Source organism: Rhinolophus sinicus, chromosome 6, assembly GCF_057876585.1.
Source record: "Rhinolophus sinicus isolate RSI-liver-muscle chromosome 6, RSI-T2T, whole genome shotgun sequence".
Lineage (NCBI taxonomy): Eukaryota > Metazoa > Chordata > Mammalia > Chiroptera > Rhinolophidae > Rhinolophus > Rhinolophus sinicus.
The window spans coordinates 41403109-41425286 of NC_142506.1; the positions used below are offsets into that span (position 1 = coordinate 41403109).

The 22178-nt window shown below is 69.9% G+C and overlaps 13 pseudogenes; all 13 read left to right on the forward strand.

The window, feature by feature from the left end:
- Nucleotides 1-43: 43 nt before the first annotated feature.
- On the forward strand, nt 44-163 carry LOC148758047 (5S ribosomal RNA; annotated as a pseudogene).
- Nucleotides 164-1501: 1338 nt separating this feature from the next.
- LOC148758048 (5S ribosomal RNA) lies at nt 1502-1621 on the forward strand (annotated as a pseudogene).
- A 2035-nt stretch (nt 1622-3656) lies between these two features.
- Nucleotides 3657-3776, forward strand: LOC148758049 (5S ribosomal RNA; annotated as a pseudogene).
- A 1335-nt stretch (nt 3777-5111) lies between these two features.
- On the forward strand, nt 5112-5231 carry LOC148758050 (5S ribosomal RNA; annotated as a pseudogene).
- Nucleotides 5232-7266: 2035 nt separating this feature from the next.
- LOC148758051 (5S ribosomal RNA) lies at nt 7267-7386 on the forward strand (annotated as a pseudogene).
- Nucleotides 7387-8724: 1338 nt separating this feature from the next.
- LOC148758052 (5S ribosomal RNA) lies at nt 8725-8844 on the forward strand (annotated as a pseudogene).
- Nucleotides 8845-10879: 2035 nt separating this feature from the next.
- Nucleotides 10880-10999, forward strand: LOC148758053 (5S ribosomal RNA; annotated as a pseudogene).
- A 1344-nt stretch (nt 11000-12343) lies between these two features.
- Nucleotides 12344-12463, forward strand: LOC148758054 (5S ribosomal RNA; annotated as a pseudogene).
- Nucleotides 12464-14499: 2036 nt separating this feature from the next.
- LOC148758055 (5S ribosomal RNA) lies at nt 14500-14619 on the forward strand (annotated as a pseudogene).
- A 1355-nt stretch (nt 14620-15974) lies between these two features.
- On the forward strand, nt 15975-16094 carry LOC148758056 (5S ribosomal RNA; annotated as a pseudogene).
- Nucleotides 16095-18129: 2035 nt separating this feature from the next.
- LOC148758057 (5S ribosomal RNA) lies at nt 18130-18249 on the forward strand (annotated as a pseudogene).
- A 1320-nt stretch (nt 18250-19569) lies between these two features.
- Nucleotides 19570-19689, forward strand: LOC148758058 (5S ribosomal RNA; annotated as a pseudogene).
- Nucleotides 19690-21724: 2035 nt separating this feature from the next.
- Nucleotides 21725-21844, forward strand: LOC148758059 (5S ribosomal RNA; annotated as a pseudogene).
- The last annotated feature ends 334 nt before the right edge of the window (nt 21845-22178 follow it).

The window sequence follows — 22178 nt, forward strand, 5'->3', positions numbered from 1 at the left end:
AGGTCGGGAGCAGGCTCTTGGAGCGCCGGGAGCCGGGTCCAGCGCCTAAGGCCATACCGCCCTGAACGCGCCAGATCTCGTCTGAACTCGGAAGCTAAGCAGGGTCGGGCCTGGTTAGTACTTGGGTGGGAGACCACCTGGGAACACCTGTAGGCTTTTGCTCGCCTCTCCTTTTGCATCGCCGCCCCGGCGTGGCTCCCTCCGAACCCCTGCCGCCCCTTGCCCCTCTGCAGCCGCCCAGCCAGCCGAAGGTCCCCCTGGCCAGAGGCCGGTCAGCCACCCGGCACTACAAGCTGGCAGCCCCGGCGGCACACCAGGCCCGTCGGCCAGTGCTCCCCCCCACACCCTCTTCTTCGTCCTCTTCGGTCCCGCAGGCCGTCATCCGGATCCCTTGGCCCAGCGGCGGTCGCCACCGCCGCCGCCGCCGCCGCCGCCGCCGCCACCAGCGCTGCCCTGGCCCCCGCCGCCACCACCAAAGCCCCCGCCATCACCGCGTTTCCCACACCCCCCACCAGCGCTGCCCTCCCCCCTGCCCCCGCCGACACAACGCCGCCGCCGACGCCATTGCCGACCTCGCAACCCTCCCTCGCCGCCGCCGCCGCCGCCAGCGCTGCTCATGATCAGCCCCCGCTTCTGCGCCGCCGCCGCCGCCGCCGCCATCACCACGCTCCCCACCCCCTCCGCCAGCGCTGCACTCGCCCCAGTCCGCGACCCCGCCGCCGCCAACGCCATACTCCCTCATTCAGCCTCCTCTGCTCTCCCCGCTGCCGCCGCCGCCATCACCCCTCTCCCCATCCCCGCCTCCAGCACCGCCCTCTCCCCCGCCCCCACCCCAGCCGCCGGCCTTGCCGTACTACCTCAATCTCCGGCCTCTGCTCTCCCGGCCTCCGCGCCAGCACCGCCCTCACGCCCTCTCCCGCCACCGCCGCCGCCGCCAGCGCTCCCCGCTCCCCAGTGCCCACCGTCAAAGCCCCCATTGTCGCCGCCGCCATCGCCGCCCTGGAGCCATCCACGCGGTTGCCATTGCCTACATCGCCACCCTCCCCTGCCTCCGCCGCGGACGCCGCCGCCGCCGCCGCCGCCGCGGGGTTCTCCCACAACTCCCAGGCCCAGGGCTGCCTGCTGGTGCAGGCCTCCACCAGTCTTGGGGGTGCGGTTGGGGGTAAACCTGGTGGCGGTAGGGGGGCGGGGTGTATGCCGGTCTGGGTCCTGGGGAATCCCAGGATGCCAGAGTTCCACGACTTCTGGCACCATCAGGGAAATGGCAGTGTCCCATGGAACCTCCGGTGGCGCGAAGTGGCCTCGCTGCGGGCCAGGAGTGGCCCGCCGCCCACGCCAGGGGCATTCGGAGGAGGCGGGGAGCCGGACTGGACGGGGACGCGGTGACGGCGGAGCCGGCCAGCGGGTCGATGTTCGCCACCAGAGCGGAGCATCTGCATGGCGCGCGCTCACGAGGCAGTCCGGGAGCAGGCTCTTGGGGCGCGGGGAGCCAGGTCCCAGCGTCGACGGCTATACCACCCTGAACGCGCCCGATCTCCTCTGAATTCGGGAGCTAAGCAGGGAGGGGCCTGGTTAGTACTTGGATGGGAGACCGCCTGGGAATACCTGTAGGCTTTTGCTTGCCTCTCCTTTTGCGCCGCCGCCCCGGCGTGGCTCCCTCCGAACCCCTGCCGCCCCTTGCCCCTCTGAAGCCGCCCAGCCAGCCGAAGGTCCCCCTGGCCAGAGGCCGGTCAGCCACCCGGCACTACAAGCTGGCAGCCCCGGCCGCACACCAGGCCCGTCGGCCAGGGCTCCACCCCACACCCTCTTCTTAGTCCTCTTCGCTGAGGCAGGCCGTCAGCCTGCAGCAGTTATCCAAGCCTGTGTCTCCGCCGGCAGGCACCTCTACCCACACCCCCGCACGCCCCCTCCCATCGCCCACAAGAGCCAGGAGCCCTCCCTTCCCGCCGTTCGTGGTGGCCCCAACACACAGGGCACAAAGAGCCGGGTCAAACCAGGGGACAGAGGGAGCAGCACCCAAACACACCGCACGCCCTTGGACTCCAGGAGAGACCACCACAAGGGGAAGTGCAGGCACGCAGGCACACAACCCTCACAACCAGGGTGCCTGTGGGCTGCCACTCTCCTCCCTTGGGGGGGGTCCCTGGGCGGGGCTCGGAGCCCACTGGCCCTCCGGCCTGGCCCGGGGCCTTCAAGGGTGACTGCCAATACCCGGGCACTGCCTCTGTAGTGGAGCCCAGCCCCGGGCACGACCACACTCCGGTGGAGAGGCTGCCACTTCAACACAGCCTCAGCGAGTCTGTCCCAGTCCATGTGCCCGCCTGTGCGTCCCTCCCCCCCGGCCCCCCCACGTCTCTCTGGCTCTGTGACGTGCCTGTTGGGCTCTGCCTCTCGCTCAGGAGCTCTCTCCCGCGAGCCAGCCCCCTTTTTCTGTCTCTGTCCATGTCTCTCTGTATGTCGGGATACATACGTGTACATATACGTGTATATTTCCATCTCGCTCCCTCTTACGCCTCCTCCCGTTCTGTCTGTCGGTCCCTGTCCTGCGGGGACTCTAGTCCCCGTCCCCGCACAAGAACGCAGGATATGGTGAGGCCAAGAAGGAACACCAACGGAGCCACGGATAGGGGGCTGAGAGCACCATTTCTCACGGGCGGCTGGCTTGGAGACACGGCAGGCCGGAGCCGCCCGATCCCCAACCGGTCGGCCGTTTCTCTGCCAACCCACCGACACACCGACCGTCGACCCACCAAGCCGGCCCACTGCAATCCGCGCCCCTCTGCAATTTGCAGTCCACCACCCGCGCTTCCTAGCTTGGCCAACGCAGCACCTCCGGGGGCCCATGGCCAACTGGCAACAGCTGATGGCCAAGCGGTCACAGCTGATGACCATGCAGCCCCCACGCAGCACCCCTCCACGCGAGGCCCAGAGCCTCAAACTGCTCTCTGGGAGTCTGTCCCCAGTCCCCGTCTGTCTCTCTCCGCCACTCTCTTGCTCCGTCTCTGGCCTCTCTCACCTCCCCGGGTCAGGAGACGTGACGTGTAGCCACTGAAGGGACCGGAGGTCGGGCGGGACTCCGGGTGCTGACGAGGGGCGAGGGCCCAGACTGAAGGCTTGTGACGAAGGGTGGCTGCAGACCGGAGCTCCTGCACCCTGGTGGCGCGGGTGGCTCTCCCTGGCTTTGGGCCAGTGGGTGGGGCCGGCCAGGGCCAGGGCCTGGGTTGCACGTCCCTAGGGCCGGAGGGGACTGAGAGGACCCTGCGCCCCCCTCGGTGGCCCTGAGAGGTGGGGGCAGTCCAGCAGCAAGGGGGGCTGTGCGGTTGTGGGGCTGGGATGGGGGATGAGAGGGGTTGGGGTAGGGGCCCGGGGTAAAAGCCGTTCGGGGCCTGGGGAGTCCCAGGATGCCCGGGCGCCCAGATATCTGTCACAGTCAGGGAAGTGACCGAGGCCCGTGGAGCCACTGGGGGGGCGCGAAGGGGCCTCGCTGTGTGCCAGGAGTAGCCCGTCGCCCACACCAGCGGCGTCCGGAGGAGGCGGGGAGCGGGCGGGAGGCGCTCAGGCAGACATGCTCGCCACCCGAGCGGCCCAGCAGCATGGCGCGCGCTCAGGAGGCAGGTCGGGAGCAGGCTCTTGGAGCGCCGGGAGCCGGGTCCAGCGCCTAAGGCCATACCGCCCTGAACGCGCCAGATCTCGTCTGAACTCGGAAGCTAAGCAGGGTCGGGCCTGGTTAGTACTTGGGTGGGAGACCACCTGGGAACACCTGTAGGCTTTTGCTCGCCTCTCCTTTTGCATCGCCGCCCCGGCGTGGCTCCCTCCGAACCCCTGCCGCCCCTTGCCCCTCTGCAGCCGCCCAGCCAGCCGAAGGTCCCCCTGGCCAGAGGCCGGTCAGCCACCCGGCACTACAAGCTGGCAGCCCCGGCGGCACACCAGGCCCGTCGGCCAGTGCTCCCCCCCACACCCTCTTCTTCGTCCTCTTCGGTCCCGCAGGCCGTCATCCGGATCCCTTGGCCCAGCGGCGGTCGCCACCGCCGCCGCCGCCGCCGCCGCCGCCGCCACCAGCGCTGCCCTGGCCCCCGCCGCCACCACCAAAGCCCCCGCCATCACCGCGTTTCCCACACCCCCCACCAGCGCTGCCCTCCCCCCTGCCCCCGCCGACACAACGCCGCCGCCGACGCCATTGCCGACCTCGCAACCCTCCCTCGCCGCCGCCGCCGCCAGCGCTGCTCATGATCAGCCCCCGCTTCTGCGCCGCCGCCGCCGCCGCCGCCATCACCACGCTCCCCACCCCCTCCGCCAGCGCTGCACTCGCCCCAGTCCGCGACCCCGCCGCCGCCAACGCCATACTCCCTCATTCAGCCTCCTCTGCTCTCCCCGCTGCCGCCGCCGCCATCACCCCTCTCCCCATCCCCGCCTCCAGCACCGCCCTCTCCCCCGCCCCCACCCCAGCCGCCGGCCTTGCCGTACTACCTCAATCTCCGGCCTCTGCTCTCCCGGCCTCCGCGCCAGCACCGCCCTCACGCCCTCTCCCGCCACCGCCGCCGCCGCCAGCGCTCCCCGCTCCCCAGTGCCCACCGTCAAAGCCCCCATTGTCGCCGCCGCCATCGCCGCCCTGGAGCCATCCACGCGGTTGCCATTGCCTACATCGCCACCCTCCCCTGCCTCCGCCGCGGACGCCGCCGCCGCCGCCGCCGCCGCGGGGTTCTCCCACAACTCCCAGGCCCAGGGCTGCCTGCTGGTGCAGGCCTCCACCAGTCTTGGGGGTGCGGTTGGGGGTAAACCTGGTGGCGGTAGGGGGGCGGGGTGTATGCCGGTCTGGGTCCTGGGGAATCCCAGGATGCCAGAGTTCCACGACTTCTGGCACCATCAGGGAAATGGCAGTGTCCCATGGAACCTCCGGTGGCGCGAAGTGGCCTCGCTGCGGGCCAGGAGTGGCCCGCCGCCCACGCCAGGGGCATTCGGAGGAGGCGGGGAGCCGGACTGGACGGGGACGCGGTGACGGCGGAGCCGGCCAGCGGGTCGATGTTCGCCACCAGAGCGGAGCATCTGCATGGCGCGCGCTCACGAGGCAGTCCGGGAGCAGGCTCTTGGGGCGCGGGGAGCCAGGTCCCAGCGTCGACGGCTATACCACCCTGAACGCGCCCGATCTCCTCTGAATTCGGGAGCTAAGCAGGGAGGGGCCTGGTTAGTACTTGGATGGGAGACCGCCTGGGAATACCTGTAGGCTTTTGCTTGCCTCTCCTTTTGCGCCGCCGCCCCGGCGTGGCTCCCTCCGAACCCCTGCCGCCCCTTGCCCCTCTGAAGCCGCCCAGCCAGCCGAAGGTCCCCCTGGCCAGAGGCCGGTCAGCCACCCGGCACTACAAGCTGGCAGCCCCGGCCGCACACCAGGCCCGTCGGCCAGGGCTCCACCCCACACCCTCTTCTTAGTCCTCTTCGCTGAGGCAGGCCGTCAGCCTGCAGCAGTTATCCAAGCCTGTGTCTCCGCCGGCAGGCACCTCTACCCACACCCCCGCACGCCCCCTCCCATCGCCCACAAGAGCCAGGAGCCCTCCCTTCCCGCCGTTCGTGGTGGCCCCAACACACAGGGCACAAAGAGCCGGGTCAAACCAGGGGACAGAGGGAGCAGCACCCAAACACACCGCACGCCCTTGGACTCCAGGAGAGACCACCACAAGGGGAAGTGCAGGCACGCAGGCACACAACCCTCACAACCAGGGTGCCTGTGGGCTGCCACTCTCCTCCCTTGGGGGGGGTCCCTGGGCGGGGCTCGGAGCCCACTGGCCCTCCGGCCTGGCCCGGGGCCTTCAAGGGTGACTGCCAATACCCGGGCACTGCCTCTGTAGTGGAGCCCAGCCCCGGGCACGACCACACTCCGGTGGAGAGGCTGCCACTTCAACACAGCCTCAGCGAGTCTGTCCCAGTCCATGTGCCCGCCTGTGCGTCCCTCCCCCCCGGCCCCCCCACGTCTCTCTGGCTCTGTGACGTGCCTGTTGGGCTCTGCCTCTCGCTCAGGAGCTCTCTCCCGCGAGCCAGCCCCCTTTTTCTGTCTCTGTCCATGTCTCTCTGTATGTCGGGATACATACGTGTACATATACGTGTATATTTCCATCTCGCTCCCTCTTACGCCTCCTCCCGTTCTGTCTGTCGGTCCCTGTCCTGCGGGGACTCTAGTCCCCGTCCCCGCACAAGAACGCAGGATATGGTGAGGCCAAGAAGGAACACCAACGGAGCCACGGATAGGGGGCTGAGAGCACCATTTCTCACGGGCGGCTGGCTTGGAGACACGGCAGGCCGGAGCCGCCCGATCCCCAACCGGTCGGCCGTTTCTCTGCCAACCCACCGACACACCGACCGTCGACCCACCAAGCCGGCCCACTGCAATCCGCGCCCCTCTGCAATTTGCAGTCCACCACCCGCGCTTCCTAGCTTGGCCAACGCAGCACCTCCGGGGGCCCATGGCCAACTGGCAACAGCTGATGGCCAAGCGGTCACAGCTGATGACCATGCAGCCCCCACGCAGCACCCCTCCACGCGAGGCCCAGAGCCTCAAACTGCTCTCTGGGAGTCTGTCCCCAGTCCCCGTCTGTCTCTCTCCGCCACTCTCTTGCTCCGTCTCTGGCCTCTCTCACCTCCCCGGGTCAGGAGACGTGACGTGTAGCCACTGAAGGGACCGGAGGTCGGGCGGGACTCCGGGTGCTGACGAGGGGCGAGGGCCCAGACTGAAGGCTTGTGACGAAGGGTGGCTGCAGACCGGAGCTCCTGCACCCTGGTGGCGCGGGTGGCTCTCCCTGGCTTTGGGCCAGTGGGTGGGGCCGGCCAGGGCCAGGGCCTGGGTTGCACGTCCCTAGGGCCGGAGGGGACTGAGAGGACCCTGCGCCCCCCTCGGTGGCCCTGAGAGGTGGGGGCAGTCCAGCAGCAAGGGGGGCTGTGCGGTTGTGGGGCTGGGATGGGGGATGAGAGGGGTTGGGGTAGGGGCCCGGGGTAAAAGCCGTTCGGGGCCTGGGGAGTCCCAGGATGCCCGGGCGCCCAGATATCTGTCACAGTCAGGGAAGTGACCGAGGCCCGTGGAGCCACTGGGGGGGCGCGAAGGGGCCTCGCTGTGTGCCAGGAGTAGCCCGTCGCCCACACCAGCGGCGTCCGGAGGAGGCGGGGAGCGGGCGGGAGGCGCTCAGGCAGACATGCTCGCCACCCGAGCGGCCCAGCAGCATGGCGCGCGCTCAGGAGGCAGGTCGGGAGCAGGCTCTTGGAGCGCCGGGAGCCGGGTCCAGCGCCTAAGGCCATACCGCCCTGAACGCGCCAGATCTCGTCTGAACTCGGAAGCTAAGCAGGGTCGGGCCTGGTTAGTACTTGGGTGGGAGACCACCTGGGAACACCTGTAGGCTTTTGCTCGCCTCTCCTTTTGCATCGCCGCCCCGGCGTGGCTCCCTCCGAACCCCTGCCGCCCCTTGCCCCTCTGCAGCCGCCCAGCCAGCCGAAGGTCCCCCTGGCCAGAGGCCGGTCAGCCACCCGGCACTACAAGCTGGCAGCCCCGGCGGCACACCAGGCCCGTCGGCCAGTGCTCCCCCCCACACCCTCTTCTTCGTCCTCTTCGGTCCCGCAGGCCGTCATCCGGATCCCTTGGCCCAGCGGCGGTCGCCACCGCCGCCGCCGCCGCCGCCGCCGCCGCCACCAGCGCTGCCCTGGCCCCCGCCGCCACCACCAAAGCCCCCGCCATCACCGCGTTTCCCACACCCCCCACCAGCGCTGCCCTCCCCCCTGCCCCCGCCGACACAACGCCGCCGCCGACGCCATTGCCGACCTCGCAACCCTCCCTCGCCGCCGCCGCCGCCAGCGCTGCTCATGATCAGCCCCCGCTTCTGCGCCGCCGCCGCCGCCGCCGCCATCACCACGCTCCCCACCCCCTCCGCCAGCGCTGCACTCGCCCCAGTCCGCGACCCCGCCGCCGCCAACGCCATACTCCCTCATTCAGCCTCCTCTGCTCTCCCCGCTGCCGCCGCCGCCATCACCCCTCTCCCCATCCCCGCCTCCAGCACCGCCCTCTCCCCCGCCCCCACCCCAGCCGCCGGCCTTGCCGTACTACCTCAATCTCCGGCCTCTGCTCTCCCGGCCTCCGCGCCAGCACCGCCCTCACGCCCTCTCCCGCCACCGCCGCCGCCGCCAGCGCTCCCCGCTCCCCAGTGCCCACCGTCAAAGCCCCCATTGTCGCCGCCGCCATCGCCGCCCTGGAGCCATCCACGCGGTTGCCATTGCCTACATCGCCACCCTCCCCTGCCTCCGCCGCGGACGCCGCCGCCGCCGCCGCCGCCGCCGCGGGGTTCTCCCACAACTCCCAGGCCCAGGGCTGCCTGCTGGTGCAGGCCTCCACCAGTCTTGGGGGTGCGGTTGGGGGTAAACCTGGTGGCGGAAGGGGGGCGGGGTGTATGCCGGTCTGGGTCCTGGGGAATCCCAGGATGCCAGAGTTCCACGACTTCTGGCACCATCAGGGAAATGGCAGTGTCCCATGGAACCTCCGGTGGCGCGAAGTGGCCTCGCTGCGGGCCAGGAGTGGCCCGCCGCCCACGCCAGGGGCATTCGGAGGAGGCGGGGAGCCGGACTGGACGGGGACGCGGTGACGGCGGAGCCGGCCAGCGGGTCGATGTTCGCCACCAGAGCGGAGCATCTGCATGGCGCGCGCTCACGAGGCAGTCCGGGAGCAGGCTCTTGGGGCGCGGGGAGCCAGGTCCCAGCGTCGACGGCTATACCACCCTGAACGCGCCCGATCTCCTCTGAATTCGGGAGCTAAGCAGGGAGGGGCCTGGTTAGTACTTGGATGGGAGACCGCCTGGGAATACCTGTAGGCTTTTGCTTGCCTCTCCTTTTGCGCCGCCGCCCCGGCGTGGCTCCCTCCGAACCCCTGCCGCCCCTTGCCCCTCTGAAGCCGCCCAGCCAGCCGAAGGTCCCCCTGGCCAGAGGCCGGTCAGCCACCCGGCACTACAAGCTGGCAGCCCCGGCCGCACACCAGGCCCGTCGGCCAGGGCTCCACCCCACACCCTCTTCTTAGTCCTCTTCGCTGAGGCAGGCCGTCAGCCTGCAGCAGTTATCCAAGCCTGTGTCTCCGCCGGCAGGCACCTCTACCCACACCCCCGCACGCCCCCTCCCATCGCCCACAAGAGCCAGGAGCCCTCCCTTCCCGCCGTTCGTGGTGGCCCCAACACACAGGGCACAAAGTGCCGGGTCAAACCAGGGGACAGAGGGAGCAGCACCCAAACACACCGCACGCCCTTGGACTCCAGGAGAGACCACCACAAGGGGAAGTGCAGGCACGCAGGCACACAACCCTCACAACCAGGGTGCCTGTGGGCTGCCACTCTCCTCCCTTGGGGGGGGTCCCTGGGCGGGGCTCGGAGCCCACTGGCCCTCCGGCCTGGCCCGGGGCCTTCAAGGGTGACTGCCAATACCCGGGCACTGCCTCTGTAGTGGAGCCCAGCCCCGGGCACGACCACACTCCGGTGGAGAGGCTGCCACTTCAACACAGCCTCAGCGAGTCTGTCCCAGTCCATGTGCCCGCCTGTGCGTCCCTCCCCCCCGGCCCCCCCACGTCTCTCTGGCTCTGTGACGTGCCTGTTGGGCTCTGCCTCTCGCTCAGGAGCTCTCTCCCGCGAGCCAGCCCCCTTTTTCTGTCTCTGTCCATGTCTCTCTGTATGTCGGGATACATACGTGTACATATACGTGTATATTTCCATCTCGCTCCCTCTTACGCCTCCTCCCGTTCTGTCTGTCGGTCCCTGTCCTGCGGGGACTCTAGTCCCCGTCCCCGCACAAGAACGCAGGATATGGTGAGGCCAAGAAGGAACACCAACGGAGCCACGGATAGGGGGCTGAGAGCACCATTTCTCACGGGCGGCTGGCTTGGAGACACGGCAGGCCGGAGCCGCCCGATCCCCAACCGGTCGGCCGTTTCTCTGCCAACCCACCGACACACCGACCGTCGACCCACCAAGCCGGCCCACTGCAATCCGCGCCCCTCTGCAATTTGCAGTCCACCACCCGCGCTTCCTAGCTTGGCCAACGCAGCACCTCCGGGGGCCCATGGCCAACTGGCAACAGCTGATGGCCAAGCGGTCACAGCTGATGACCATGCAGCCCCCACGCAGCACCCCTCCACGCGAGGCCCAGAGCCTCAAACTGCTCTCTGGGAGTCTGTCCCCAGTCCCCGTCTGTCTCTCTCCGCCACTCTCTTGCTCCGTCTCTGGCCTCTCTCACCTCCCCGGGTCAGGAGACGTGACGTGTAGCCACTGAAGGGACCGGAGGTCGGGCGGGACTCCGGGTGCTGACGAGGGGCGAGGGCCCAGACTGAAGGCTTGTGACGAAGGGTGGCTGCAGACCGGAGCTCCTGCACCCTGGTGGCGCGGGTGGCTCTCCCTGGCTTTGGGCCAGTGGGTGGGGCCGGCCAGGGCCAGGGCCTGGGTTGCACGTCCCTAGGGCCGGAGGGGACTGAGAGGACCCTGCGCCCCCCTCGGTGGCCCTGAGAGGTGGGGGCAGTCCAGCAGCAAGGGGGGCTGTGCGGTTGTGGGGCTGGGATGGGGGATGAGAGGGGTTGGGGTAGGGGCCCGGGGTAAAAGCCGTTCGGGGCCTGGGGAGTCCCAGGATGCCCGGGCGCCCAGATATCTGTCACAGTCAGGGAAGTGACCGAGGCCCGTGGAGCCACTGGGGGGGCGCGAAGGGGCCTCGCTGTGTGCCAGGAGTAGCCCGTCGCCCACACCAGCGGCGTCCGGAGGAGGCGGGGAGCGGGCGGGAGGCGCTCAGGCAGACATGCTCGCCACCCGAGCGGCCCAGCAGCATGGCGCGCGCTCAGGAGGCAGGTCGGGAGCAGGCTCTTGGAGCGCCGGGAGCCGGGTCCAGCGCCTAAGGCCATACCGCCCTGAACGCGCCAGATCTCGTCTGAACTCGGAAGCTAAGCAGGGTCGGGCCTGGTTAGTACTTGGGTGGGAGACCACCTGGGAACACCTGTAGGCTTTTGCTCGCCTCTCCTTTTGCATCGCCGCCCCGGCGTGGCTCCCTCCGAACCCCTGCCGCCCCTTGCCCCTCTGCAGCCGCCCAGCCAGCCGAAGGTCCCCCTGGCCAGAGGCCGGTCAGCCACCCGGCACTACAAGCTGGCAGCCCCGGCGGCACACCAGGCCCGTCGGCCAGTGCTCCCCCCCACACCCTCTTCTTCGTCCTCTTCGGTCCCGCAGGCCGTCATCCGGATCCCTTGGCCCAGCGGCGGTCGCCACCGCCGCCGCCGCCACCAGCGCTGCCCTGGCCCCCGCCGCCACCACCAAAGCCCCCGCCATCACCGCGTTTCCCACACCCCCCACCAGCGCTGCCCTCCCCCCTGCCCCCGCCGACACAACGCCGCCGCCGACGCCATTGCCGACCTCGCAACCCTCCCTCGCCGCCGCCGCCGCCAGCGCTGCTCATGATCAGCCCCCGCTTCTGCGCCGCCGCCGCCGCCGCCGCCATCACCACGCTCCCCACCCCCTCCGCCAGCGCTGCACTCGCCCCAGTCCGCGACCCCGCCGCCGCCAACGCCATACTCCCTCATTCAGCCTCCTCTGCTCTCCCCGCTGCCGCCGCCGCCATCACCCCTCTCCCCATCCCCGCCTCCAGCACCGCCCTCTCCCCCGCCCCCACCCCAGCCGCCGGCCTTGCCGTACTACCTCAATCTCCGGCCTCTGCTCTCCCGGCCTCCGCGCCAGCACCGCCCTCACGCCCTCTCCCTCCACCGCCGCCGCCGCCAGCGCTCCCCGCTCCCCAGTGCCCACCGTCAAAGCCCCCATTGTCGCCGCCGCCATCGCCGCCCTGGAGCCATCCACGCGGTTGCCATTGCCTACATCGCCACCCTCCCCTGCCTCCGCCGCGGACGCCGCCGCCGCCGCCGCCGCCGCCGCCGCCGCCGCCGCCGCCGCCGCGGGGTTCTCCCACAACTCCCAGGCCCAGGGCTGCCTGCTGGTGCAGGCCTCCACCAGTCTTGGGGGTGCGGTTGGGGGTAAACCTGGTGGCGGTAGGGGGGCGGGGTGTATGCCGGTCTGGGTCCTGGGGAATCCCAGGATGCCAGAGTTCCACGACTTCTGGCACCATCAGGGAAATGGCAGTGTCCCATGGAACCTCCGGTGGCGCGAAGTGGCCTCGCTGCGGGCCAGGAGTGGCCCGCCGCCCACGCCAGGGGCATTCGGAGGAGGCGGGGAGCCGGACTGGACGGGGACGCGGTGACGGCGGAGCCGGCCAGCGGGTCGATGTTCGCCACCAGAGCGGAGCATCTGCATGGCGCGCGCTCACGAGGCAGTCCGGGAGCAGGCTCTTGGGGCGCGGGGAGCCAGGTCCCAGCGTCGACGGCTATACCACCCTGAACGCGCCCGATCTCCTCTGAATTCGGGAGCTAAGCAGGGAGGGGCCTGGTTAGTACTTGGATGGGAGACCGCCTGGGAATACCTGTAGGCTTTTGCTTGCCTCTCCTTTTGCGCCGCCGCCCCGGCGTGGCTCCCTCCGAACCCCTGCCGCCCCTTGCCCCTCTGAAGCCGCCCAGCCAGCCGAAGGTCCCCCTGGCCAGAGGCCGGTCAGCCACCCGGCACTACAAGCTGGCAGCCCCGGCCGCACACCAGGCCCGTCGGCCAGGGCTCCACCCCACACCCTCTTCTTAGTCCTCTTCGCTGAGGCAGGCCGTCAGCCTGCAGCAGTTATCCAAGCCTGTGTCTCCGCCGGCAGGCACCTCTACCCACACCCCCGCACGCCCCCTCCCATCGCCCACAAGAGCCAGGAGCCCTCCCTTCCCGCCGTTCGTGGTGGCCCCAACACACAGGGCACAAAGAGCCGGGTCAAACCAGGGGACAGAGGGAGCAGCACCCAAACACACCGCACGCCCTTGGACTCCAGGAGAGACCACCACAAGGGGAAGTGCAGGCACGCAGGCACACAACCCTCACAACCAGGGTGCCTGTGGGCTGCCACTCTCCTCCCTTGGGGGGGGGTCCCTGGGCGGGGCTCGGAGCCCACTGGCCCTCCGGCCTGGCCCGGGGCCTTCAAGGGTGACTGCCAATACCCGGGCACTGCCTCTGTAGTGGAGCCCAGCCCCGGGCACGACCACACTCCGGTGGAGAGGCTGCCACTTCAACACAGCCTCAGCGAGTCTGTCCCAGTCCATGTGCCCGCCTGTGCGTCCCTCCCCCCCGGCCCCCCCACGTCTCTCTGGCTCTGTGACGTGCCTGTTGGGCTCTGCCTCTCGCTCAGGAGCTCTCTCCCGCGAGCCAGCCCCCTTTTTCTGTCTCTGTCCATGTCTCTCTGTATGTCGGGATACATACGTGTACATATACGTGTATATTTCCATCTCGCTCCCTCTTACGCCTCCTCCCGTTCTGTCTGTCGGTCCCTGTCCTGCGGGGACTCTAGTCCCCGTCCCCGCACAAGAACGCAGGATATGGTGAGGCCAAGAAGGAACACCAACGGAGCCACGGATAGGGGGCTGAGAGCACCATTTCTCACGGGCGGCTGGCTTGGAGACACGGCAGGCCGGAGCCGCCCGATCCCCAACCGGTCGGCCGTTTCTCTGCCAACCCACCGACACACCGACCGTCGACCCACCAAGCCGGCCCACTGCAATCCGCGCCCCTCTGCAATTTGCAGTCCACCACCCGCGCTTCCTAGCTTGGCCAACGCAGCACCTCCGGGGGCCCATGGCCAACTGGCAACAGCTGATGGCCAAGCGGTCACAGCTGATGACCATGCAGCCCCCACGCAGCACCCCTCCACGCGAGGCCCAGAGCCTCAAACTGCTCTCTGGGAGTCTGTCCCCAGTCCCCGTCTGTCTCTCTCCGCCACTCTCTTGCTCCGTCTCTGGCCTCTCTCACCTCCCCGGGTCAGGAGACGTGACGTGTAGCCACTGAAGGGACCGGAGGTCGGGCGGGACTCCGGGTGCTGACGAGGGGCGAGGGCCCAGACTGAAGGCTTGTGACGAAGGGTGGCTGCAGACCGGAGCTCCTGCACCCTGGTGGCGCGGGTGGCTCTCCCTGGCTTTGGGCCAGTGGGTGGGGCCGGCCAGGGCCAGGGCCTGGGTTGCACGTCCCTAGGGCCGGAGGGGACTGAGAGGACCCTGCGCCCCCCTCGGTGGCCCTGAGAGGTGGGGGCAGTCCAGCAGCAAGGGGGGCTGTGCGGTTGTGGGGCTGGGATGGGGGATGAGAGGGGTTGGGGTAGGGGCCCGGGGTAAAAGCCGTTCGGGGCCTGGGGAGTCCCAGGATGCCCGGGCGCCCAGATATCTGTCACAGTCAGGGAAGTGACCGAGGCCCGTGGAGCCACTGGGGGGGCGCGAAGGGGCCTCGCTGTGTGCCAGGAGTAGCCCGTCGCCCACACCAGCGGCGTCCGGAGGAGGCGGGGAGCGGGCGGGAGGCGCTCAGGCAGACATGCTCGCCACCCGAGCGGCCCAGCAGCATGGCGCGCGCTCAGGAGGCAGGTCGGGAGCAGGCTCTTGGAGCGCCGGGAGCCGGGTCCAGCGCCTAAGGCCATACCGCCCTGAACGCGCCAGATCTCGTCTGAACTCGGAAGCTAAGCAGGGTCGGGCCTGGTTAGTACTTGGGTGGGAGACCACCTGGGAACACCTGTAGGCTTTTGCTCGCCTCTCCTTTTGCATCGCCGCCCCGGCGTGGCTCCCTCCGAACCCCTGCCGCCCCTTGCCCCTCTGCAGCCGCCCAGCCAGCCGAAGGTCCCCCTGGCCAGAGGCCGGTCAGCCACCCGGCACTACAAGCTGGCAGCCCCGGCGGCACACCAGGCCCGTCGGCCAGTGCTCCCCCCCCCACACACTCTTCTTCGTCCTCTTCGGTCCCGCAGGCCGTCATCCGGATCCCTTGGCCCAGCGGCGGTCGCCACCGCCGCCGCCGCCGCCGCCGCCACCAGCGCTGCCCTGGCCCCCGCCGCCACCACCAAAGCCCCCGCCATCACCGCGTTTCCCACACCCCCCGCCAGCGCTGCCCTCCCTCCTGCCCCCGCCGACACAACGCCGCCGCCGACGCCATTGCCGACCTCGCAACCCTCCCTCGCCGCCGCCGCCGCCAGCGCTGCTCATGATCAGCCCCCGCTTCTGCGCCGCCGCCGCCGCCGCCGCCGCCGCCATCACCACGCTCCCCACCCCCTCCGCCAGCGCTGCACTCGCCCCCGTCCGCGACCCCGCCGCCGCCAACGCCATACTCCCTCATTCAGCCTCCTCTGCTCTCCCCGCTGCCGCCGCCGCCATCACCCCTCTCCCCATCCCCGCCTCCAGCACCGCCCTCTCCCCCGCCCCCACCCCAGCCGCCGGCCTTGCCGTACTCCCTCAATCTCCCGCCTCTGCTCTCCCGGCCTCCGCGCCACCACCGCCCTCACGCCCTCTCCCGCCACCGCCGCCGCCGCCAGCGCTCCCCGCTCCCCAGTGCCCACCGTCAAAGCCCCCATTGTCGCCGCCGCCATCGCCGCCCTGGAGCCATCCACGCGGTTGCCATTGCCTACATCGCCACCCTCCCCTGCCTCCGCCGCGGACGCCGCCGCCGCCGCCGCCGCCGCCGCCGCCGCCGCCGCCGCGGGGTTCTCCCACAACTCCCAGGCCCAGGGCTGCCTGCTGGTGCAGGCCTCCACCAGTCTTGGGGGTGCGGTTGGGGGTAAACCTGGTGGCGGAAGGGGGGCGGGGTGTATGCCGGTCTGGGTCCTGGGGAATCCCAGGATGCCAGAGTTCCACGATTTCTGGCACCATCAGGGAAATGGCAGTGTCCCATGGAACCTCCGGTGGCGCGAAGTGGCCTCGCTGCGGGCCAGGAGTGGCCCGCCGCCCACGCCAGGGGCATTCGGAGGAGGCGGGGAGCCGGACTGGACGGGGACGCGGTGACGGCGGAGCCGGCCAGCGGGTCGATGTTCGCCACCAGAGCGGAGCATCTGCATGGCGCGCGCTCACGAGGCAGTCCGGGAGCAGGCTCTTGGGGCGCGGGGAGCCAGGTCCCAGCGTCGACGGCTATACCACCCTGAACGCGCCCGATCTCCTCTGAATTCGGGAGCTAAGCAGGGAGGGGCCTGGTTAGTACTTGGATGGGAGACCGCCTGGGAATACCTGTAGGCTTTTGCTTGCCTCTCCTTTTGCGCCGCCGCCCCGGCGTGGCTCCCTCCGAACCCCTGCCGCCCCTTGCCCCTCTGAAGCCGCCCAGCCAGCCGAAGGTCCCCCTGGCCAGAGGCCGGTCAGCCACCCGGCACTACAAGCTGGCAGCCCCGGCCGCACACCAGGCCCGTCGGCCAGGGCTCCACCCCACACCTTCTTCTTAGTCCTCTTCGCTGAGGCAGGCCGTCAGCCTGCAGCAGTTATCCAAGCCTGTGTCTCCGCCGGCAGGCACCTCTACCCACACCCCCGCACGCCCCCTCCCATCGCCCACAAGAGCCAGGAGCCCTCCCTTCCCGCCGTTCGTGGTGGCCCCAACACACAGGGCACAAAGAGCCGGGTCAAACCAGGGGACAGAGGGAGCAGCACCCAAACACACCGCACGCCCTTGGACTCCAGGAGAGACCACCACAAGGGGAAGTGCAGGCACGCAGGCACACAACCCTCACAACCAGGGTGCCTGTGGGCTGCCACTCTCCTCCCTTGGGGGGGGTCCCTGGGCGGGGCTCGGAGCCCACTGGCCCTCCGGCCTGGCCCGGGGCCTTCAAGGGTGACTGCCAATACCCGGGCACTGCCTCTGTAGTGGAGCCCAGCCCCGGGCACGACCACACTCCGGTGGAGAGGCTGCCACTTCAACACAGCCTCAGCGAGTCTGTCCCAGTCCATGTGCCCGCCTGTGCGTCCCTCCCCCCCGGCCCCCCCACGTCTCTCTGGCTCTGTGACGTGCCTGTTGGGCTCTGCCTCTCGCTCAGGAGCTCTCTCCCGCGAGCCAGCCCCCTTTTTCTGTCTCTGTCCATGTCTCTCTGTATGTCGGGATACATACGTGTACATATACGTGTATATTTCCATCTCGCTCCCTCTTACGCCTCCTCCCGTTCTGTCTGTCGGTCCCTGTCCTGCGGGGACTCTAGTCCCCGTCCCCGCACAAGAACGCAGGATATGGTGAGGCCAAGAAGGAACACCAACGGAGCCACGGATAGGGGGCTGAGAGCACCATTTCTCACGGGCGGCTGGCTTGGAGACACGGCAGGCCGGAGCCGCCCGATCCCCAACCGGTCGGCCGTTTCTCTGCCAACCCACCGACACACCGACCGTCGACCCACCAAGCCGGCCCACTGCAATCCGCGCCCCTCTGCAATTTGCAGTCCACCACCCGCGCTTCCTAGCTTGGCCAACGCAGCACCTCCGGGGGCCCATGGCCAACTGGCAACAGCTGATGGCCAAGCGGTCACAGCTGATGACCATGCAGCCCCCACGCAGCACCCCTCCACGCGAGGCCCAGAGCCTCAAACTGCTCTCTGGGAGTCTGTCCCCAGTCCCCGTCTGTCTCTCTCCGCCACTCTCTTGCTCCGTCTCTGGCCTCTCTCACCTCCCCGGGTCAGGAGACGTGACGTGTAGCCACTGAAGGGACCGGAGGTCGGGCGGGACTCCGGGTGCTGACGAGGGGCGAGGGCCCAGACTGAAGGCTTGTGACGAAGGGTGGCTGCAGACCGGAGCTCCTGCACCCTGGTGGCGCGGGTGGCTCTCCCTGGCTTTGGGCCAGTGGGTGGGGCCGGCCAGGGCCAGGGCCTGGGTTGCACGTCCCTAGGGCCGGAGGGGACTGAGAGGACCCTGCGCCCCCCTCGGTGGCCCTGAGAGGTGGGGGCAGTCCAGCAGCAAGGGGGGCTGTGCGGTTGTGGGGCTGGGATGGGGGATGAGAGGGGTTGGGGTAGGGGCCCGGGGTAAAAGCCGTTCGGGGCCTGGGGAGTCCCAGGATGCCCGGGCGCCCAGATATCTGTCACAGTCAGGGAAGTGACCGAGGCCCGTGGAGCCACTGGGGGGGCGCGAAGGGGCCTCGCTGTGTGCCAGGAGTAGCCCGTCGCCCACACCAGCGGCGTCCGGAGGAGGCGGGGAGCGGGCGGGAGGCGCTCAGGCAGACATGCTCGCCACCCGAGCGGCCCAGCAGCATGGCGCGCGCTCAGGAGGCAGGTCGGGAGCAGGCTCTTGGAGCGCCGGGAGCCGGGTCCAGCGCCTAAGGCCATACCGCCCTGAACGCGCCAGATCTCGTCTGAACTCGGAAGCTAAGCAGGGTCGGGCCTGGTTAGTACTTGGGTGGGAGACCACCTGGGAACACCTGTAGGCTTTTGCTCGCCTCTCCTTTTGCATCGCCGCCCCGGCGTGGCTCCCTCCGAACCCCTGCCGCCCCTTGCCCCTCTGCAGCCGCCCAGCCAGCCGAAGGTCCCCCTGGCCAGAGGCCGGTCAGCCACCCGGCACTACAAGCTGGCAGCCCCGGCGGCACACCAGGCCCGTCGGCCAGTGCTCCCCCCCACACCCTCTTCTTCGTCCTCTTCGGTCCCGCAGGCCGTCATCCGGATCCCTTGGCCCAGCGGCGGTCGCCACCGCCGCCGCCGCCACCAGCGCTGCCCTGGCCCCCGCCGCCACCACCAAAGCCCCCGCCATCACCGCGTTTCCCACACCCCCCACCAGCGCTGCCCTCCCCCCTGCCCCCGCCGACACAACGCCGCCGCCGACGCCATTGCCGACCTCGCAACCCTCCCTCGCCGCCGCCGCCGCCAGCGCTGCTCATGATCAGCCCCCGCTTCTGCGCCGCCGCCGCCGCCGCCGCCATCACCACGCTCCCCACCCCCTCCGCCAGCGCTGCACTCGCCCCAGTCCGCGACCCCGCCGCCGCCAACGCCATACTCCCTCATTCAGCCTCCTCTGCTCTCCCCGCTGCCGCCGCCGCCATCACCCCTCTCCCCATCCCCGCCTCCAGCACCGCCCTCTCCCCCGCCCCCACCCCAGCCGCCGGCCTTGCCGTACTACCTCAATCTCCGGCCTCTGCTCTCCCGGCCTCCGCGCCAGCACCGCCCTCACGCCCTCTCCCGCCACCGCCGCCGCCGCCAGCGCTCCCCGCTCCCCAGTGCCCACCGTCAAAGCCCCCATTGTCGCCGCCGCCATCGCCGCCCTGGAGCCATCCACGCGGTTGCCATTGCCTACATCGCCACCCTCCCCTGCCTCCGCCGCGGACGCCGCCGCCGCCGCCGCCGCCGCGGGGTTCTCCCACAACTCCCAGGCCCAGGGCTGCCTGCTGGTGCAGGCCTCCACCAGTCTTGGGGGTGCGGTTGGGGGTAAACCTGGTGGCGGTAGGGGGGCGGGGTGTATGCCGGTCTGGGTCCTGGGGAATCCCAGGATGCCAGAGTTCCACGACTTCTGGCACCATCAGGGAAATGGCAGTGTCCCATGGAACCTCCGGTGGCGCGAAGTGGCCTCGCTGCGGGCCAGGAGTGGCCCGCCGCCCACGCCAGGGGCATTCGGAGGAGGCGGGGAGCCGGACTGGACGGGGACGCGGTGACGGCGGAGCCGGCCAGCGGGTCGATGTTCGCCACCAGAGCGGAGCATCTGCATGGCGCGCGCTCACGAGGCAGTCCGGGAGCAGGCTCTTGGGGCGCGGGGAGCCAGGTCCCAGCGTCGACGGCTATACCACCCTGAACGCGCCCGATCTCCTCTGAATTCGGGAGCTAAGCAGGGAGGGGCCTGGTTAGTACTTGGATGGGAGACCGCCTGGGAATACCTGTAGGCTTTTGCTTGCCTCTCCTTTTGCGCCGCCGCCCCGGCGTGGCTCCCTCCGAACCCCTGCCGCCCCTTGCCCCTCTGAAGCCGCCCAGCCAGCCGAAGGTCCCCCTGGCCAGAGGCCGGTCAGCCACCCGGCACTACAAGCTGGCAGCCCCGGCCGCACACCAGGCCCGTCGGCCAGGGCTCCACCCCACACCCTCTTCTTAGTCCTCTTCGCTGAGGCAGGCCGTCAGCCTGCAGCAGTTATCCAAGCCTGTGTCTCCGCCGGCAGGCACCTCTACCCACACCCCCGCACGCCCCCTCCCATCGCCCACAAGAGCCAGGAGCCCTCCCTTCCCGCCGTTCGTGGTGGCCCCAACACACAGGGCACAAAGAGCCGGGTCAAACCAGGGGACAGAGGGAGCAGCACCCAAACACACCGCACGCCCTTGGACTCCAGGAGAGACCACCACAAGGGGAAGTGCAGGCACGCAGGCACACAACCCTCACAACCAGGGTGCCTGTGGGCTGCCACTCTCCTCCCTTGGGGGGGGTCCCTGGGCGGGGCTCGGAGCCCACTGGCCCTCCGGCCTGGCCCGGGGCCTTCAAGGGTGACTGCCAATACCCGGGCACTGCCTCTGTAGTGGAGCCCAGCCCCGGGCACGACCACACTCCGGTGGAGAGGCTGCCACTTCAACACAGCCTCAGCGAGTCTGTCCCAGTCCATGTGCCCGCCTGTGCGTCCCTCCCCCCCGGCCCCCCCACGTCTCTCTGGCTCTGTGACGTGCCTGTTGGGCTCTGCCTCTCGCTCAGGAGCTCTCTCCCGCGAGCCAGCCCCCTTTTTCTGTCTCTGTCTATGTCTCTCTGTATGTCGGGATACATACGTGTACATATACGTGTATATTTCCATCTCGCTCCCTCTTACGCCTCCTCCCGTTCTGTCTGTCGGTCCCTGTCCTGCGGGGACTCTAGTCCCCGTCCCCGCACAAGAACGCAGGATATGGTGAGGCCAAGAAGGAACACCAACGGAGCCACGGATAGGGGGCTGAGAGCACCATTTCTCACGGGCGGCTGGCTTGGAGACACGGCAGGCCGGAGCCGCCCGATCCCCAACCGGTCGGCCGTTTCTCTGCCAACCCACCGACACACCGACCGTCGACCCACCAAGCCGGCCCACTGCAATCCGCGCCCCTCTGCAATTTGCAGTCCACCACCCGCGCTTCCTAGCTTGGCCAACGCAGCACCTCCGGGGGCCCATGGCCAACTGGCAACAGCTGATGGCCAAGCGGTCACAGCTGATGACCATGCAGCCCCCACGCAGCACCCCTCCACGCGAGGCCCAGAGCCTCAAACTGCTCTCTGGGAGTCTGTCCCCAGTCCCCGTCTGTCTCTCTCCGCCACTCTCTTGCTCCGTCTCTGGCCTCTCTCACCTCCCCGGGTCAGGAGACGTGACGTGTAGCCACTGAAGGGACCGGAGGTCGGGCGGGACTCCGGGTGCTGACGAGGGGCGAGGGCCCAGACTGAAGGCTTGTGACGAAGGGTGGCTGCAGACCGGAGCTCCTGCACCCTGGTGGCGCGGGTGGCTCTCCCTGGCTTTGGGCCAGTGGGTGGGGCCGGCCAGGGCCAGGGCCTGGGTTGCACGTCCCTAGGGCCGGAGGGGACTGAGAGGACCCTGCGCCCCCCTCGGTGGCCCTGAGAGGTGGGGGCAGTCCAGCAGCAAGGGGGGCTGTGCGGTTGTGGGGCTGGGATGGGGGATGAGAGGGGTTGGGGTAGGGGCCCGGGGTAAAAGCCGTTCGGGGCCTGGGGAGTCCCAGGATGCCCGGGCGCCCAGATATCTGTCACAGTCAGGGAAGTGACCGAGGCCCGTGGAGCCACTGGGGGGGCGCGAAGGGGCCTCGCTGTGTGCCAGGAGTAGCCCGTCGCCCACACCAGCGGCGTCCGGAGGAGGCGGGGAGCGGGCGGGAGGCGCTCAGGCAGACATGCTCGCCACCCGAGCGGCCCAGCAGCATGGCGCGCGCTCAGGAGGCAGGTCGGGAGCAGGCTCTTGGAGCGCCGGGAGCCGGGTCCAGCGCCTAAGGCCATACCGCCCTGAACGCGCCAGATCTCGTCTGAACTCGGAAGCTAAGCAGGGTCGGGCCTGGTTAGTACTTGGGTGGGAGACCACCTGGGAACACCTGTAGGCTTTTGCTCGCCTCTCCTTTTGCATCGCCGCCCCGGCGTGGCTCCCTCCGAACCCCTGCCGCCCCTTGCCCCTCTGCAGCCGCCCAGCCAGCCGAAGGTCCCCCTGGCCAGAGGCCGGTCAGCCACCCGGCACTACAAGCTGGCAGCCCCGGCGGCACACCAGGCCCGTCGGCCAGTGCTCCCCCCCACACCCTCTTCTTCGTCCTCTTCGGTCCCGCAGGCCGTCATCCGGATCCCTTGGCCCAGCGGCGGTCGCCACCGCCGCCGCCGCCGCCGCCGCCGCCACCAGCGCTGCCCTGGCCCCCGCCGCCACCACCAAAGCCCCCGCCATCACCGCGTTTCC